Genomic DNA, 9,618 nt, shown 5'->3' with positions numbered 1-9,618 from the left:
ACGACAATTACAAAAATAACATAAGGTGCCTGGTTTTATTCAATTCGTCCACACTTGATAGTTCAAATACGGTCTGAAATATGAAGAAAACAATTGAAATAAATTATCGAAAAAAATAAAACGAAATATTGAGAATCATTTTGATATAAATTATTCACCATAATCCAAAATTAGATCTCTCAGGTAAAACTTGTTGGAATTGCCTTGCAGGTGTTTTCGCCTTGGCGACGCGTCGTCCATAACGTTAAAATAACAAATAATCCTAAGTTTTGTAATAGTCAGGGGTTAAAATATAATTTATTTTTAAATTTTCCGTCCAGTTGCACTATAATATGATCATCAAGACCATTGCAACGAAGGCGACAATTCCAAACAAGTGCATTTCTACACACATCTTGAATAAATAAAATATTTCGTATCTAAAAATTTAAAACATAAATTAATACTGATAAAATTTGGTTTTGCAAATGTCGCACTTACCTTAATAACTATGGCTTTGCTCCAATAAAATCGAAATTATTCGGTTAAAATCCAAATTAATTGAAGCAATAATAGCATAGAGGACTTTCTTCGATTAATTGTTTGATACTACAAATAATTATGACATTTTCAATGATCATTGAGTAATGTATAGCTTATATTGTGATCAATTATTACATACGCTAAAATAATAAAATAACAATCCTAATAGTTCTAAAATGGTCAGGTAAAATGACAATTTATTTCTAAATTTTCCGTCCAGTTGCACTACAATATAATCATCAAGATCATTGCAACAAAGGCAACAATTCCAAACAAGTGAATTTCTGCGCACATTTTGTATTAATGGGAAATATATGTATCTAAAAATTTGAAACATGAGTTAATACTGGAAATATTGTCTTAAGAAAATATTTTTTCCACTTACCTTAATAACTATATCTGTAATAATAATATCAGGTTTGTTCAAAGAAGAATCATCAGAACGAATGCTACTAAAACTATAAATCCATAACAGTGAGCTTCAAAACACATGTCCATTATTTTTGTGACATTTAAAATTGCATTATTAAAACTAAACTTTTTCAAGATTTTTAAAATTAAAACCGGAATAAATATTTTCTATCGTCGTCTTTGCGATGCCAACACCTACTTGTGAACTGATTTCAACAGGTATACAGGAAATGTTTCAAAATTTTTTGTTGCTAAAACAGGTATCTGTAATATTTGCTTTTATACAGCGACAGCTATTATTGATATTATGTCTTTGGTTTTTGGGATCATTACCTGTGGTAAATCGTAGACAAATATTAAACCAAGCTTTTAAAATTCCTGGTAACAAACCTTTATCGTGCTGATATATTTATGGTAATAAAAGTGTGTTGCTGTTTTTGGTTAGTGTAAATGGATGTTTTGTTCTATAATTAAACATCAGTATTTGATCACTGGACTGTCCATAAAAATAATTGTTGTTTGCTATAGTCTACTGTATCCAAAAATTTCCATCAGAACACTTTCACTTTTACTGCGTATATTTTACAAGTTGAGAATAGAATCCTCATATATTTTTTGCTTAATTGTGTAAAAATAGTGTGAAGAAATTTATTTCATTTTTTTAACACAGTCGGGATATAAAAGGATGAAATGTCGAAAATATATGTGTGTTTCACCAAATATTATTTTAGGCACAGTTTTGTAGGTAAATGACTATTTATATACTATATGTTATTTGATGCTGTATTTTTAATTTTTTTTTATTTACGTTTCAATTATAGTACTAACTAGCTGTAAGTGGAATTCTGTCTTAAGGCAATTAGGGCATCGTGCCTTAAGGCAAATTGCTGGAACTTCCCGTACCAAAAATTATTATTTTTTTAAAAACGATTAACATTTTTGAAAAAAATTTACTTCGAAAAAATAAGATTTTTGACAAACAATCAGACAAAAAATTACTTTTTTAAAAAAAAAATTTTTTTTTAATTTTTTTTTTTTGAAAAAAAATATTTTCTTCATTTTGACATATTTTGAAAAATCTAAATTTTTTTTCAAAGCAATCGTACTACTTTAACTGCATAAAGACGAAATATCAAACCGCGTAAGCGCCGCGTCGACGTCTAACGCGTAAACATTGGTACGGAACCCATAGGAATGTAAACCAAAATTATACTTATTGTTAAAATCTCTATAAAATATCTGATAATTTGATGTGCATATGTCTAATGATCATTTTTGACCGCCAAATGGCATTTTTTTTTACTTTTTTCATTAGATCTCCGAAACCGCTAGACCTGCCTTTATGAAAATTTGATCGGTTCTTCACCTTGTCAATACAAGTAAAATGTTTTTTGAATTATTAAAATCGGACGCTCCGTTCTCTTAAAAACCAAGTTATCGTTTTCGGCACTTTTTGCCCCGTATCTTCGGAACGGCTGGACCTGACTTTGCCAAAAACTAATCAGCACGTCTCCTTATCAATACGAATCGAACGTTTTTTGAATTATTCAAATCGGTTGATCGGTGTTCCCGAAATCGTCGACGAAAATTTGTATCCGCACATACATACACACACGCACACACACACACACACACACACACATACATCCATTTTTTCTAAGGTCTAAGGTTCTAACCTTTGAAACGTCGAGAAATGCAAAAATTTTTATTTTCGATTTTTTTGCGATTACTATACCTGCCCTACGGGAAGTTAAAAATTGACTTAAACTTGATATGTTTTGATAGTTTTTATGGCAAAGCTTGTAGGTGTAACAGAACAATTAATTCTTTGCTTTTGTTTTCAATTATGTAAGTAATAAACTGCATTCGTCATATTTTACTTTTTTATTTTCACAATCTTTATTTGTTTATTATAAGTGTATACAAAAATATAATAATAACTAATTGGACACCTATCCAATTGATATCAATACAATCATTCAAATTACATAATAAAATATGTTATGCTGGAATTAACAAATATGTGATATTGATAATCTACAAAAAAACATAAACATATTATCAAAAACCATAAACAATCACATTTCACTTACAAACTATAAAAATATTTTTTGGATCTTTTATTTGAGGTACGATTTGTATATTATTAAGACTGTAATTGTTTCGTTATGTTTAGAAAATGACGATTTTGGAGGGCACCTCATTAGTTGTGATGTGACATATTTTTTTAAATATCTACCATAAATACTATCTTTTGTTTTTTGAATAAATAAAATATTTGTACTAAGCACAGTACATGTATACAAGCTTAGAATATAGGCGGCTTATTTTACAAAATATATTGGAATGTTAGTTTAGTAGACCATGAACTCTTATCAATACACAAAGTTTAATCAAAATCGTCAAAAATAATTTTATCTGATCCAATCTATACTGAAAACTAATCCGCACGATTTCCATCTAATATTTTTCGTATTTTTTTTTTTGCATATAAATTATAATCTGTCAATAGATACACATTGAGTAATTGATTTGAGAATTAGCAGTAGTGTTTTAAAAAGAAAACCCAATTTACTTTTTTATTTTTGTACTGCACATATAATTTTTATTTTATTTTACAAAAAAAATATAAAATGCACATACAATTATAAACACAAGTACACTACACGTGCACATTCGTAGTATGGTGACATAACATAATCTAAACTATATATGACATAATCATGAGTTAATATAATAAGTTGTATTATCGCCTATTGTGTTAATTTAATTAAATGAGGTCTCTTCAGTCCTATTGTTAAATTATACGTGGTATTGTACAGATTTGCTATAAGTTCATTTTGCTGTTGGTCAAAGCTGTGTCTTTGTACTTAAGAGCACTTTTTTCATTTTCTCCTCTGTATTGTTGTGCCGATGAAATAACCATGCCAGAACATATCTTGGTGCGAAATTTTCAAAATTGGATCGGAATTTTTACTTTCCTTTTTTGCGTAAAATTTCACTTTTCTGCTAATTTTGATACGTCCTCCTTATCAAGTTTTAGAGTCGGTTCAGCCCTTTCCAAAAAAAAAAACCTCGACAAAATGTCAAATATTAGCCCACGTACACATACCGATTATTATGTGGGAAAATTACAAGATCGGAGATTTTGAATTTTTTTTTAAATTCCAGTTTTTTGCCACTTGACCCCCAATTGTGCCTTTAGATTTGTGTTTAGTGGTAAAAACTATATTGGAAAACATATGTCACACATCCAATACAGACAACTTTTTTATTTTGTGGACCTGTGAAATTCATAATAAAACTAGTGGGGCGCATGGCATCGAAATTGGTGGAACTTCCCGTACCAAAAATTATTTTTTTTTTAAAAGATTAACATTTTTGAAAAAAATTTACTAAAAATTTACTTTTTTTAAAAAAAGACTTTTTGAAGAAAAGTGTATTTTGAAATAATTTGGAAATTCTGAACTTTTTTTCAAAGCAAACGCACTGCTTTGACTGCATAAAGACGAAATATCGAAGCGCGTAAGCGCCGCGTCGCCGCCTTACGCATAAACATTGGTACGGAACTCATAGAAATATAAACAAAATTTATACTTATTGTTAAAATCTCTATAAAATATCTGATAATTTGATGTGCATATGTCTAATGATCATTTTTGACCGCCAAATAGCTTTTTTTTTTACTTTTTTTTACTAGATCTCCGAAACCGCTAGGCTTGCCTTCATGAAAATTTGGTCAGTTTTTCATCTCAATACAAGTAAAATGTTTTTTGAATTATTCAAATCGGACGCTCCGTTCTCTTAAAAACTGAGTTACGGTTTTTGGCACTTTTTGCTCCGTATCTTTGGAACGGCTAGACCTACCTTCGCCAAAAACTAATCAGTTCGTCTCCTCATCAATACCAATCGAATGTTTTTTGAATTATTCAAATCGGTTGATCCCGAAATCGTCGACAAAAATTTGTATCCGCACACACACACATACACACACGAACACATACACACAAACACACACACACACATACATCCATTTTTTCTAAGTATACCAAAATATTCAGAAGCCTTTGAAACGTAAAGATATATAAAAATTATATCATTTTTTATTTTTTTGCGATTACTATAACTTGCCCTACGGGAAGTTAATAATATGTCAATATTTAGTATGGAAACTTCATCATAACATAGCCTTCACCATAACATTGTTCTGTTATGCGGCAAAATCGGTCCATTAATTTCTATTAGCTGTACAAAAAAAATCTTCGAATAATTGTCAAACTATTGAAAACTGCACATACACATTCAAACATTTGCTAATTATTGTGTGCATAATGACTTGTAACGTCGAGAAAGCATAAAATTAGCAATTCAGTTTTTCTAACAAAAACACAAACTCCTCTTTCGAGATGCTAAAAATACACTTTTGTCTCGATACAAAAATGCTTGTACCGAACAGCCGCTAATCGAATTGGAGCTGACATTTCCTGTATTCTTTCCTGTATCTATTGCCATTGTCGCGGCGGCTTAGCAGCCACGCGCCCGCAGCACCGCGGGCGTCAGCCGCCGCACGTGTGCAGCATCTATTGTGTCGCATTCAAAGCGCTAAATCGCTTGCGCCGCGTGACATATCTGATTTGCATATTGCAAACAATGTCGAATGTCGAATGCCGTGCGTGAGCCGATACACGAATACCAGATTTTCGAGATTTGCTGACATCGTATACACTGATTCTGAAGTTCATTTGAGGATTTAGTGCACCTCATCACTGCTCGATAATGAGTGATAGAATTTCTTCGATAAATTTCAATTTGAGCAGCTTGTTTCCATTAGAAATATACTAGATTTTAGAATTTTGCTTTTGGGGATTTAGACAACATTTTAAACAAAATAATTTATGAAAAGATAAATATCATAAAAATTTGAAACTACATTATTACTTAGCTAATTCTTGCAAAAATGTATGGTAATAAGTAATGTCAATATAAAATCTATCCATTATCTCGATTCTGCCGTAAAATAGACCAATGTAATGCCAAGGCTATATTACGAAGCTTTTTGCATATAAAATGGTACTAAAGACTGTCAAAATGCTATGTATTTGCTGAGCAGTCATAGTCCAGTCATTATAGTAAGTTCACCTCAGAATTTGAGATACCTAGCTGTAAATCTGTAAATACTTGTATATTGATACCCTAAAGTTGTCTCAAAACCTACATATGGTAGGGTGTCAATACCATGTGTAGGTTTTGAGATTACTTTAGGGTGTCAATATACAAGTATTTACTGACTTATAGTTGGGTATTTTGAATTCCGAGATTCTTACCTAATTTAAGCTAAAATTACTGGACTAGTCGGGCATTTCAGATAGAAAACCTTACCTAGAATCTGCATTTGATGTGACATAATAACATATGAGTGAAGTTATATTTCATTAGGACCAAGAAAAACGTCACTAATTTTTGTAAACTTTGACAATTTTTTAAAATTAAACGATTTTTGCATGATCTAGAACAGGGCTTTTTAAACTATGGGTTGCGACCCCAAATGGGGTCGCGTAAAAAAATCCTGATTGCGATAGACTTTAATGTCAAATATTTATATCATTTTATAACATCATGTTTTGATTTCTTATGTTTTCAACGAATTCTTAAACATATATATTTTCATATGTATATTGTTACCAAATAAGTAAATCATTTAAATTTTTTTTTGCAATCGTAAATGGTTTTGCCAAGAAATTAGCAATCGTAAATGGGGTCGTGAAGGACAACAGTTTAAGAAACCTGGTGCTGAAAGACCATGATATTCATCGCCAAAAAAATCATAAAAATTGTCACCAAAAATAACAGTTAATTACACGAAGTTGTGTCGGCGAATCTTTACCAGAAATTATTCAGGTCGATTCACAACTAATATCTTTCGAACAGTTCTTGAATTTTTAAAATTCATTTAGAATTGCGAGCTACAAAGTGGATAATTCTTCTCATTTTTTCACTATTTATGAAGGCTTCATAAAAACGTCGGACAAACGATAGTCCTCATCTAGATACATCGAATGGCTTTTAAATTTTTGAAATCGGTCCAACCGTTTTTGAGAAAACGTCAATTTAAGGTGAAAAATCTGTTCACACACACACATACCTTTCCAAATTTGGTCTCATTCGATTCAGAATGGCTTAAAACGTCGAGAAAATATAAAATTAGGAAATCGGATTTTTTTATGAAAACAAACTTCTCCTTCGAGGAGTTAAAAATTTTCCGACACTAATTAATTATAACGACCCGGAAATCAACCTGCTACACTTTTTAAAAATTGCTTTGAATTTTACCATACAGCAAAAAATAAATTTATATAATATTGTAATTTATGTTCTTTAATGTCAACAAACTCATATCAAACAAATTGCATAACATACAAAACAATATCAAGATTACAACAGGTACGTTTTCGTTAGAATGCGGCGTCGAATTAGTAGTACCAGCTGGTACTGGTACGAATCGGTAAAAAATCTATACCAAAATATTTTTTTTTGTCCTTAGTGGCCTTCTAGTGAATCAAAACGTCACAATAATTAATTTATTTACTTTCATATGGCTGTGCTCTTTGGTGTGTAACTAGCCATTTAAATATTATAAAAACTGCAGATTTTTAAAAATAATATAATACGAATGGTTCTTCAGGAAAAAAAAAACTCAGTAAACCATTATTTCAAACAAAATAATTTATAAAAAGGCAAATTTCATGAAACTGCTTTATGAAATCACTCAGCTAATTCTTGCAAAAATATATGGAAATAAGTAATGACAATATAAAATCTATCCATTATCTAATTAATAATGGAACTAGAATTTTATGTACTTCAGAAAAAATAGAACCATACGAGTTCATAAAAGTAGCCCTTGGGTACAGCTGTGCGAAAAAGTATGTTAAAGTTTAATAGAATATGATATGATAGGAAAATAATGGATGTGAAAATTCAATATTATTAAATTTTACTGAATATGTAGAACGTCGAATAGTATCGGATGCAAAAATAATGTACAAGGCTAATTGCTATTTCAGAACAAAAACTCCGCTCAATATGTTTTATATCGACTTGGAACCAAACACTTATAACTCCACAATTTTTAATTTAACAAAAATATTAAATCAAATAATACATTTTGAGCCACCCCAAAGGTCAACCATCGTACAATGCAGTAGATGTCAATTGTACGGGCATACAAAAGCATATTGTACCGGCTTTATGTCTGTGTCAAATGCGGAGATAACCACATAACATCTAAATGCACTAAGCCAGCTGAGACTGCAGCAGTTTGTGCCAACTGCTTTGGCCCACATCCTGCAAATTATAAAGGATGCCCATACTATCAAAAAGTGAGTAAATCAAAAATTCTGCAAACAATACTTCTCCAGTAAATAATAATCACCAATCGAATAATAGAAATATAAATTCTGCTAACAATAAAACCTACAGAATCGCCACCACTAATCATTTGTCATATGCCCAGGCTATGAAAGGTCAACAATCGAATTTAAACAACTCACCTGTTTCTCAAGAATCTACTTTAGTTAAATTTTTAAATGAATTTAAAGCTATGTTCAATCAACTAATGCAACAAAACTCGATAGTATTAAATATGCTATCGACCATCATCAATAAATATAAATAATGGCTAAATTCATTAGAATATGCTTATGGAACTCAAACGGTTTAACCCAACATAAGAACGAGATGAATCTTTTTTTAATAGAAAATAAAATTGATATCCTTTTAGTGAGTGAAACCCATTTCACTCAATATTCAAATCTATATATTCCTCACTATAACCTCTACCATACTCAACATCCAGATGGTACTGCACATGGAGGTACAGCAATTATAATAAAATCAAACATTGTGCACTACGAGTTAGAAAAATACTCCAAGGAATTTTTACAAGCAACTTCAGTAACCGTAAAACTTCTATCATACGACCTTACCATCTCTGCTGTCTATTGTCCTCCACGTCATTCAATAACCAGTGATCAATTTTATGAATTTTTTGAGTCCTTAGGATCCAAATTCTTAGTAGGGGGGGATTTTAATAGCAAACATACTCATTGGGGATCTAGGCTAATAAATCCCAAAGGAAGACAAATGTTTAATGTTATTCAGCAACACAATTATTGTGCTTGTCCACTGGTTCTCCAACGTATTGGCCCAGCGATCCCAGAAAGCAGCCTGATTTATTGGATTTTTTTATAACTAATGTTATAAACCCATCTTACGCAGAAGTATATTCTAGTTATGATCTTTCTTCCGACCATTCGCCAATAATAGCCAGTATCAGTTCAACGTATTTGAATTTTTCTCGCAACCCAAGATTTTGCAACAACAAGACAAACTGGGAAATATTCGTACTAGAGTTGAAAACAATATAAATCTTCAAACAAGGTTGAAGACTGAGACAGAAATTGAAACTGCAATCGAAATACTTAATAAAGTTATTCTTGAATCATCTAGTTTTGCAACACCTGATATTGCAAAATCGTCTCATTCAGGTATATCATTGGAGATTAAAAGGTTAATAGCCAATAAAAGGAAAGCCAGGCGAAAATGGCAAAACAGCCACACACCCCAAGACTTAAATCTGAAAATCTAATTCAACTACGTGTCTAACCTCAATCGCTTTGACAATTC

The 9,618-nt window shown here is 31.0% G+C and overlaps 1 long non-coding RNA gene across 1 annotated transcript; it reads right to left on the bottom strand.

Moving 5' to 3' along the window:
• Window positions 1-261: 261 nt before the first annotated feature.
• On the bottom strand, window positions 262-1,138 carry LOC113381823. Its single transcript, XR_003367587.1, has 4 exons — window positions 908-1,138; window positions 662-842; window positions 481-588; window positions 262-419 (listed from the first exon to the last, which is right to left on the bottom strand). It is a non-coding gene; the product is annotated as an uncharacterized LOC113381823 (long non-coding RNA).
• Between the last annotated feature and the right edge of the window lie 8,480 nt (window positions 1,139-9,618).

This window comes from Ctenocephalides felis, unplaced genomic scaffold, assembly GCF_003426905.1.
Source record: "Ctenocephalides felis isolate EL2017-DRISC unplaced genomic scaffold, ASM342690v1 CF-g0.4_SCAFFOLD_03085, whole genome shotgun sequence".
Taxonomy (NCBI): Eukaryota; Metazoa; Arthropoda; class Insecta; order Siphonaptera; family Pulicidae; genus Ctenocephalides; species Ctenocephalides felis.
This window is presented reverse-complemented; position numbering and strand designations above follow the sequence as displayed.